The sequence below is a fragment of the Dromiciops gliroides genome, chromosome 2 (assembly GCF_019393635.1).
Source record: "Dromiciops gliroides isolate mDroGli1 chromosome 2, mDroGli1.pri, whole genome shotgun sequence".
In the NCBI taxonomy this organism is placed as follows: Eukaryota; Metazoa; Chordata; class Mammalia; order Microbiotheria; family Microbiotheriidae; genus Dromiciops; species Dromiciops gliroides.
Window position 1 is genome coordinate 188,976,790 of NC_057862.1, and position 9,526 is coordinate 188,986,315.

Genomic DNA, 9,526 nt, shown 5'->3' on the forward strand with positions numbered 1-9,526 from the left:
GTACCACCTAGCTGCCCCATAAAGGGTGAAGGTGGGAGAGGAGCATATAATAATTTATAATTATGTCTTTTTAAAAAAATGCCATCTGATTGAAACCAACCTTTCCTCTATTTCTTACATCCTTGAATCATTGGCCATGTACTAGCTTGCCCACTCAAAGCAGCTCTAATTTCCCATGCCGTAGAGGCAACTTTCAATGGGGATCTTGATTAGGACAGTATTGTGTTATGGACAATACTCCATTAACTATTTAATAAAAGTTTATTGAATGAATGAATCATCACGTGAGGAGCTTAGGTTGCAACTAAGGATGGCTGCTTTTATTTGGGGGGGGGGGAGGGCAATGAGGGTTAAGTGACTTGCCCAGGGTCACACAGCTAGTATGTGTCAAGTGTCTGAGGCCAGATTTGAACTCAGGTCCTCCTGAATCTAGAGCCAGTGCTTTCTTTATTCACTGTGCCACCTAGCTGACCCTAGCTGCCTTCTTAAATTCAAACAGGATTTAAAGGATAAGAACTAGATCTGTGATCTAATTACTTTTTTTCTGTTTATTCAGTTTATTGTTTATAAGAAACATCTTATGTGGTTGCCACAGCAGCTGCCTGGGTCCTTTGGGCAGATACCTGAGTGTGAGTCTTCACAAGATAGCAAATTCCTGATAGGGAGACTTAGTAAACACAGTCTCCTTCCATAGGTCTGGGGTTAGGTAGCTGTATGTTTTGGAGATAGCATCAAAGGTAGCTTTAGCAAAGTTGCCCAGAGTGGCAGTATGGCCCCTAGCAGAAGTGTAGCAGTCATCAATTTTAGCCATCATCAGGAGCTTCTTAGGAACAGGAGCTGAGGCAATGTCAGTACCTCTAGGGGTGGGGATCAGGCACACCAAAACCTATCCTCAGCACCCAGTGACCTTGCAGGGCACTGCGCGAGGCTTGCCAATCTTGTTTCCCCAGTAGCCATGTCTCACAGGAACAATGGGCAGCTTGGCCAGAATGATAGTACCACGAATAGCTGTGGCTGCTTCATTGGAGCACTTGACACACAAGCCAATGTGGCCATTGTAGTCACCAATGGCCACAAAAACCTTGAAACTGGTATGTTGTCCAGTTCTAGTTTGTTTCTGAACAGGCATGATCTTCAGAACCTCATCCTTCAATGAAGACCCCAGGATGAAATCTATGATCTCAGATTCCTTAATAGGAAGGGAGAAAAGATAGATCTCCAAAAACTTGATCTTCATGTCCTTGACTAGCCCACCCAGCTTGGTGACAGGAACCCACTCCTTGTCTTCAGCCTTTCCTCCTCGGGCCCCACAGCCCCTGCCTCGACCACAGCCCCCCACTGCTTAAGCCACCCTGGAAGCCCCGTTGGCCTCTGACTCTGGGGCCCCCCAGGGCCTCCAGCTCCTCCTGCATCACCGGCATCATCCCCCATTTGGTGTTTGTTAGAAGTAGAAGTGTGATTTCATTACTAAAGGGAACTTCAATCTACCAATGTAAGGAAGCATCTTCTCTGTAATTTATAGTATTAGAGACTTGTCTATGATACTGAGAGACTTACCAAGTGTCACATGATCAGTATGGTCTCCAAGACTTCAAGGCCTGCTCTATCTACTATGTCATGTTGCCTCTCATAGATGATGCTATAATTTCTTAACCTTAGTGAAGCATAACTGAAGTAGGAAAATGACAAGAACCTTACCTTTGCAGAAGCCAAACTGCTCCATCCAAATATTTCTGACTTCCCTTTGTAGGAGAATTAAGAAGCTTGGGGGAGGGGGGTGATCCACCTTCTCAACTATGGGGTTTCCTAGCACAGTTTACTATTTTTCTTCTTGGTTTGGAATAGCTGATTGCTGGTTGGGATGTGGGAGAGATTATAATTGTTACAATTTCAAATTCTAAGATAATCTTCATTCTTTATAGAAGCCAATCCCTTAAAAAAATAATGAGTAGAAATTGTGTGTATTGTGCTTTAGGGCCCTGAAGGATTTGAACGGATAAAGTGATATTTGGTTAAGTTTGTGGTAGGGTTCCAGCAGGACAAAACCACTGGGCCCTTAAAAGAACCCTCTGAAGGTTCCCTGACTTCCCATTCTTAATGATGTGTCTGGTTCACTGTTGTTTTGAAAACATCTAGTGGTTTCCAATGGAGGGACTCTTCTCTCCTAAAAAAATGAAAATTGAGTTTAAAAGGAACATTCTTCAAATTGAAACTTACACTAAAATAATTATTCTCTGCTTATGTTAGTGTCTTAAGGCAGATTTAGAGCTAGGTGGAGCCTTAGAAATCATCCAGTGTCTTCATTTTGTAGACAAGGAAACTGGGGCCAAGAGAGGTGGAATAATTCCCTTAACAACACAGACAGTAAATGGCAAAGAATGGATTTGAATTTATATCCCCCAATACCAAAGTCAGCTTGCTTCCCCTTGTATCACATCATATTCATATCATCACTTAAAAAAGGAAGGGAATAAGGCATATTTAAAGAAACAGGGCTAGAAAAATGATAAAGGGGTTTAGTAAATATTTGTTTCTTTTCCCCACAATAAAAGAGGCTTCCCAATTACAGAGAACTACTGAGGTAAGGAACATGGCAAACCACCTTCTTGGGAGGGTGGTAGGGGATACTCTAAAATTTCTTTCTTCTATTGTCCTTTCAGATTGCAAGACTAACTTTCAAGATTTTAGAAATCTCTGGCAGTCTTTCCAAGCTTCCAAGATTTTGGAAATCTTAAATCATTCATGCTTTGAAATTTAAAAGGGTCAGAAATCTACAGTCACTTGGAAAGACCACCCTCCCAACCCACACCAAAGCAATCAAGCTACTTCACACAGCTATGGTTAATTCCTTTTGCATGGTGATTGACTTATCTTCTCAGTATTGGCATTTCCTAGTGTAGTGCCCTGGTGCCATAGCTATCCCACAAAAATTACTTGCTGATGGACCCAAGTTTCAAATGCAAACTAACTTATCACAGAGAACTTCTGTGGGTGGGAGTGATTTATAAACAAAAAGGTATTGACCAAGCCTTCCATCAAGTCTTCCCCCAAAGCCTCTCTACCTGTGCTGATCTACTTTTAAAAAATTATATTTTTCTATTAAGCATTTATTGTATCTTACACCTATCCTTTCCCACTATGAAAGACAAAAAACCTGTAATAAATATACATAGTCAAGCAAAACAAATTTCTACATTGTCCATGTCCAAAAATGTGTGTTTCATTTTTCAATGCAGTCATCACCTCTCTACCAGAGAAACCTGGGAAGACATAAATTAATCAGTGCAGAGTGGAGTGAACTGAACAGAATCAGAAGAACAATTTATAACAACGACATTGTGGAAACCAACAGCTTTGAAAGATATAAGATCACTAATCAACACAATGACCTACTGCAATTGCAGAAGACCAAGGATGAAGAATGCACATCCATTTTATCCCTTTGGGACACTCATCTCACCCCACCCTAGCACTGAATTTCCTAACTGGGCAGAAAATGAAATGACTAGAACCAGGAGAACAATGTATACAATGACTGTGACCATTGCAAAAGAAAACAATGGAAAAGCTTTAGAACCTCAGTCAATGACATGAATAATAATGACTGAAATAAGTTACTAGTCAGCAGAATCTGTTACAGGTGTAGAATGAAACATGAATTAGCCAAGATATTGGTTCTAACTCTTTGCAATTTCATTGCTTTTAATTCTGATCCATGGGGCCAAAAGAATAAAGCTAATTGGTTTTCCCAGGATAACTTTTCAAAAAGTTGGCAACCAGGTCTTTTGTTCCCAGTGCCACCAACTTATCCATCCATGGCATACCATCCTCCTATGGATAACAGATTGGTGGACTTCATTAAGGAAGTTCTGCCTTTCTGCTAACTTCTGTGTGGTGTATTTGATGAAATATCCATTTTCATACCTGTGGTGTTGCTCTCTCTTGAAATTATGCAACCTATTTTTATAAGCAGTCAAAGAAACACAGAGCTCCATTCTGCCAAATACAACTCTAGAACGATTAAACATGGAATTTCTACAGAGCCAGCCAAACCATCCATGGAGAAATGCACGTTTCTTGGTTTCTGTTAAAGTTTTATATGAACTTGACTGAATAAGAAGGAAGCTTGATTTGGATACAAGAATGATAACATGTGGTGGCACAGTGGATAAAGCACTGGTCCTGGATTCAGGAGTACCTGAGTTCAAATCCGGCCTCAGACACTTGACACTTACTAAGCTGTGTGACCCTGGGCAAGTCACTTAACCCCCATTGCTCCACAAAAAACAAAACAAAAAAAGAATGATAACATGTTACTCACTTATTTAAAAAAAAAAAAGGTACTGAAGGTTTTTTCTCCTTCAACAGGAAAGCAGATAAATTTTAGTCACTCTTTCCATGTAAGAAGGCCTACTTCCCCAATCACCTATCCATTTATCTTATCTTTTTCCTTCTTACAACTGTGAGATTTAAAATTGGATATTAGATCATTAATCTCCCCTACTTAACCTTTCCCTTAATTTATCTCCCAGACTAGTAAATGGAAGAAGCTTTTGGTTTTCTAGATAGACCTTTTTATTTATTGTTATGGTAGTCACAAGGTGATGTTGATTAGAAGGATAGGAAAGTAGAAACACAATACAAATCGTCTTAAGTCTAAGCTTAGTCTATATTCCTTATAAAAACTCACCAAACCGAAAAGGCCACCTTTGGAGAGAGAGAGTCTGTGCCGCGCCGTCAGGAGTCCCGCCAAGCAGGCAAAAGCCTCTCTTCCGTTCTCTCCACCCCGGAAGTCGAGTCCCGCAGGCAGTCTGAGGTGCGCAGCAGGCGGACTGTTCGTCTCCTCCCCAAAAGGGTGGTCCTTGAAAAACTGGCGTCTTTCAGTTATCCTAACCGACTGTTAAAAACTTTCATATTTTACCACACTACCATACTTCTCAGATACTCAAAGGCAATTGAAATAGAAAGCTCTCATTAAAACAAATCACATTGAAACAAAAAAACTAACATTTTTATAGAAATATTATATTTATTGAGGGACTTTTAGGCTCTAATTTCTCCTCAGCTTAACTGAAACCAAAAGATGCCATTTGGCAGTTTCTTATTCTAAGGTGGGGCTGAAGCTATCAGGGGCTCGAATAGCTCTATCTTCTCCAGTTAGAATGTTTTTATTCATTAGTTCATCAGACATTTATTAAGTACCTATTATGTGCTAGGCATATGCCACTATGGGGCAGCTAGGTGGTGAAATGAATAGAGTGCTGGTTCTGAAGCCAGGAAGGCTCATTTTACAGATGGTTTACATGTTTTCTCTGCTTTTAGACTCTGAGCTCTGAGAGCAGGGACTGGTTTTTGGTTTTGTTTTTTGCCTTTCTTTGCATCTCCAGCATTTAGAACTGTACCTAACACTTAGTAGGTGTTTAATCAATGATCAATGGGGCAGCTAGATGGCACAGTGGATAGAGCACCGGCCCTGGAGTCAGGAGTACCTGAGTTCAAATCCGGCCTCAGACACTTAACACTTACTAGCTGTGTGACCCTAGGCAAGTCACTTAACCCCAATTGCCTCACTAAAAAAAAAAAAAAAAAATCAATGATCATTGACTGACTTTCCAGCTCCAAAATGATGATGAAGAGCTGAGGTAAAAAGGGTTAAGTGACTTGCCGAGGGTCACACAGCTAGTAAGTATCTGAAGCCAGAATTGAACTCAATTTGCTTCAGTTGCTCATCACCCAATTTGAACAACTTTTCTTTAGTTCTTGAGGCCCAAAGAAAAGGGCATGGAACTTTGGTCTATTTGTCATTTTCAATTCTTTGGGCATGAAGTGGAGTCCTGGACCCAAGATCTTAAGACATGGGGACCTTGGAGCATATATTCCAGGCTGGATATTATGAAAATATCAGTAGGGAAGCTTTGATAATCCAGGGCCATGGGGCATGATCCTAGGTTGGTTTTGGACTTGTAATTTGATTAGATTAATGCTTTATAAGAACTGGGTTAAGCTATGAATGTAATTCACCTTCCCTAGAGACTGAAGGGGCATAGGGGTCATTTTAATCCATAGTTACTGGGTAAAATGCATGTTCTTGCTCTACCTTTAAAGTCAATGTTCCTTTGTGCAAGCTACCCTGATTATTAAGTGACTGAATGAAACTGGGGACTGGGGACCCCTCCAAATGAGGGAAACATAATCAGTTGGGCCATGAACCAATGACAGAGACAATAGGCCCAATCTACTAAGGGTACCTTAGAACTCTGAGGGAGGGGTGAAATGTAACATGGCTGGCATTTAGGCAGTGGAGACCCAGAGTTCATCAGTGTTCATCAAATCCAGCCTCCTTGTTTTATAAATGAGGAAACTGAGGCCCAGAGAGATATGGTATTTTTTTCTACTGCCATTCAGGTAGTGACATTCTAAAACATATTCTTTGACTCAAAATACAATGCTTTTACAATAGCATTATATTACCTTCCTGATCAAATAAATGAAGAGCTCACAGGGTCCATAAATGTGAAAATAATTACCTCTCATGGAAAATAAAAAAGACCCTAACCCTAAAATCTAACAGGGGAACTGAACAACTAAGATTTTATATCAGTCATCTTTTCTGGCTAAGATAATTTAGCCTCAAGTCAATAAACAATGGAAAGGCAGGAAGGCAGGCTCGAACAGAATTAATCCATCAATCACTAAGCATTTATTAAGCTCCTACCAAGTGCCAGTGTTGGGATTACAAAGGGTATACATAGCATTTGATGTCCTATGCCTGCAAATCTGTTCAATGAATGAATCAAAATGGAAAATTGAAATTAAAGTGAAAGATGAAAGAAGAGAGAGAGTCTTGATCAATGGAAGAATTCAATGAACAAGCCTTACATAAGATAGCTAGGATCTGGCAAATAGACTCATTAAGCTGATATAGGAAAAAAGATAATTAAAAAGATAATGAGGAAGTTAGATTGCACAAGACAAACAACAAAGGGAACTGGTGATTGAGAGTGTGGCGATCTCTGCCATGAATCAAGAAATAATACAAAGCTACATTTTATTCTCCCGAATGTATGGGCTTGGTTGTACTTTCTGAACTAGAAAATACACACCAGGGGTATGCAAGGCATGTTGGTGAAGAAGAGGGAGTATTGAATTTGGCTGACTTAGTGCAGGCAGAGTTTATTGATAGGAAGAGAAATTCCATGGGAGGCCTTAAGTAGGCAAAAAATCAGAGCTAACCATATGAATAGGATATATAGGTAATTAGCTCTGTGGGGATGATGTGAGGGGAAGCATGAAGACACTAAAAAAACCCATCATAAACAAACCACCTTTTCCAATATATGACTAAAATTCTACCAATAGAGAATTCTTCCTTTGAGTTTAGTATTGTCCCTATCAATCAGTCCTCTTTTTAAATTCAGATATGCCTGCATATCATATTCTTAGCATTTTCCAGTGAATTTGATGAAAAGTACAAGTACAGGGATGTACCATCCAGCAGAACTAAAAAGGAATATTAAGAGCTGCTGGGTGGCGCAGTGTATAATAGAGTTCTGGGCCTGGAGTCAGGAAGATTCATCTCTGTGAGTTCAAATCCAGTCTCAGATTCTTACAAACTATGTGACCCTGAGTAAGTCACTTAACCTTGTTTGCCTCAGTTTCCTCAACTGTAGAATGAGAATAATAGCATTTATCTCCCAGGGTTGTTGTGAGGATTAAATGAGATGATATTTGTAATGTGCTTAGCATAGTACCTGGCACACAATAGGTGCTAAATAAATGTTAGCTATTACTAATTCTGCCCTCTTGTTTTACAGATGAGGAAACTGAGATCCAGGAATATTAAGTAATGTGCTTAAGGTCAAACAGATAGTAAGTAGCAGAATCTTAATTTGAACCCAAGACCTTTGACTCCAAATCCAGCTCCTTTTTCACAATATCATAGTATCTTCCAAACAGGCATGGATCAGGGCAGCTAGGTGGCACAGTGGATAGAGCACTGGCCCTGGAGTCAGGAGGACTTGAGTTCAAATCTGACCTCAGACACTTAACACTTACTAGCTGTGTGACCCTGGGCAAGTCACTTAACCCCAATTGCCTAAAAGAAAAAAAAAGAAAAAAAGACATGGATCTATGAGAATTTCCCTAGACCTTAAGATGGAATTTTCCCAAGATGTTCCATCACCTATATCATGGCATGGGAAAGCTCTGTTTCCTAACATCCAAGTCAGCAAAGGGTGAATGATTTCCATCTTTCCATAAATAGCCCCTAGGGACCAGAAGACCATTGACTTCTGAGAAAAGGCAAGTAGATGCAAACAGGATAACATGGCTGCCTACCATCAGCTTAGTATGCACAAGGGGCACTCAGTAAAAAGAGGTAACTTGTTTCTGAGAATCTGAATGTGATGGATGGGCCCTGGAGAGCCTGCCAATCATGTTGTAATGAAGGGTTTTTGGCACTAACCATTTCCCTGAGAGGGAAAATTGATGGAGCTGTGAAGCCAGTCTCAGGTGACTCAGGTAAGTTCATATGTCAAAAATAAAAAAAAACAAAACAAAAAACATTTTCCATCTGAGAGTAATTCCTTGGCAAACCCTCCTAAGTTTATATTTTAATAGGAGATTCCTGAGGACTAAAAGCCTCTTCTCCACCATTCTCACTATAATCCCTGCCAGAGCTGTAATTAGGATAGGGCAACTGCGGCCTTGCCTCAGGGCCCCACAATTTAAAGGGCAACAACTTGCCACCCCAGGGTGTGCCTACTCCCTACAAGTGGCTGGCTGCACTCCAACTGATCTTCCTTCTCCCCACCCCAGGGGCTACAATTCCCAGTTACAGCCATGGTCCTTACCACACTAAAGGGAAAAATGGGAAAGATTTAAGAAATTTGAGGACATGAGCAAGACAATCTCAGGGGAGTTATTTCAAAAACTAGTCTCGTCACACAGACTTGACGCTTCTGGACTTCAGATTATAGTCAGACACAGCTGGGCCCAAGTGTCCCCTGGGATTTGGAACTAGGGCAGTTTGGCTCCTGGAATTTAGATGTGAGAAAGAAGCCAAGTCTGCCAGAGAGCTTGAGCTCCAACGAACCTGTAGGCCTCATTTAAGGAGAACAAACTTACTGAGTCTACCAGTGGAATGAGGCCATGATTGTCCCACTGGCTCAGCTGCTAAGGCTGAAGTCCTCTCATTTGGCCACATCCTTCAGCCGCAGGAGACCTATCAATGTTCTGGTGACTCACAAACCTTCCTATGGCTAAGGCCAATTCCTTATCCTTTGTCATTCCCTGAGACCCCACATTCAGGGTCTTGTTCTCTGCAGTTGGAGAATTTTAGCATTTGGGACAGTATAATTCTTTTTGTTAACCCCCCATGGGTGCCCTTTGTATCAAAGCTCCATTAGTTTTTATTAAGTTACAATTCTTTTTACACATGAATACACATATGGGCTGTGAATGAGAATTACAGGAAACTTGAATTTAGGGTTTCAGAGGACAATTTCAGATGACTATCTGGCACCAA

At 40.7% G+C, this 9,526-nt stretch overlaps 1 pseudogene; it reads right to left on the reverse strand.

Moving 5' to 3' along the window:
- Positions 1-578: 578 nt before the first annotated feature.
- Positions 579-1,431, reverse strand: LOC122739856 (annotated as a pseudogene).
- Between the last annotated feature and the right edge of the window lie 8,095 nt (positions 1,432-9,526).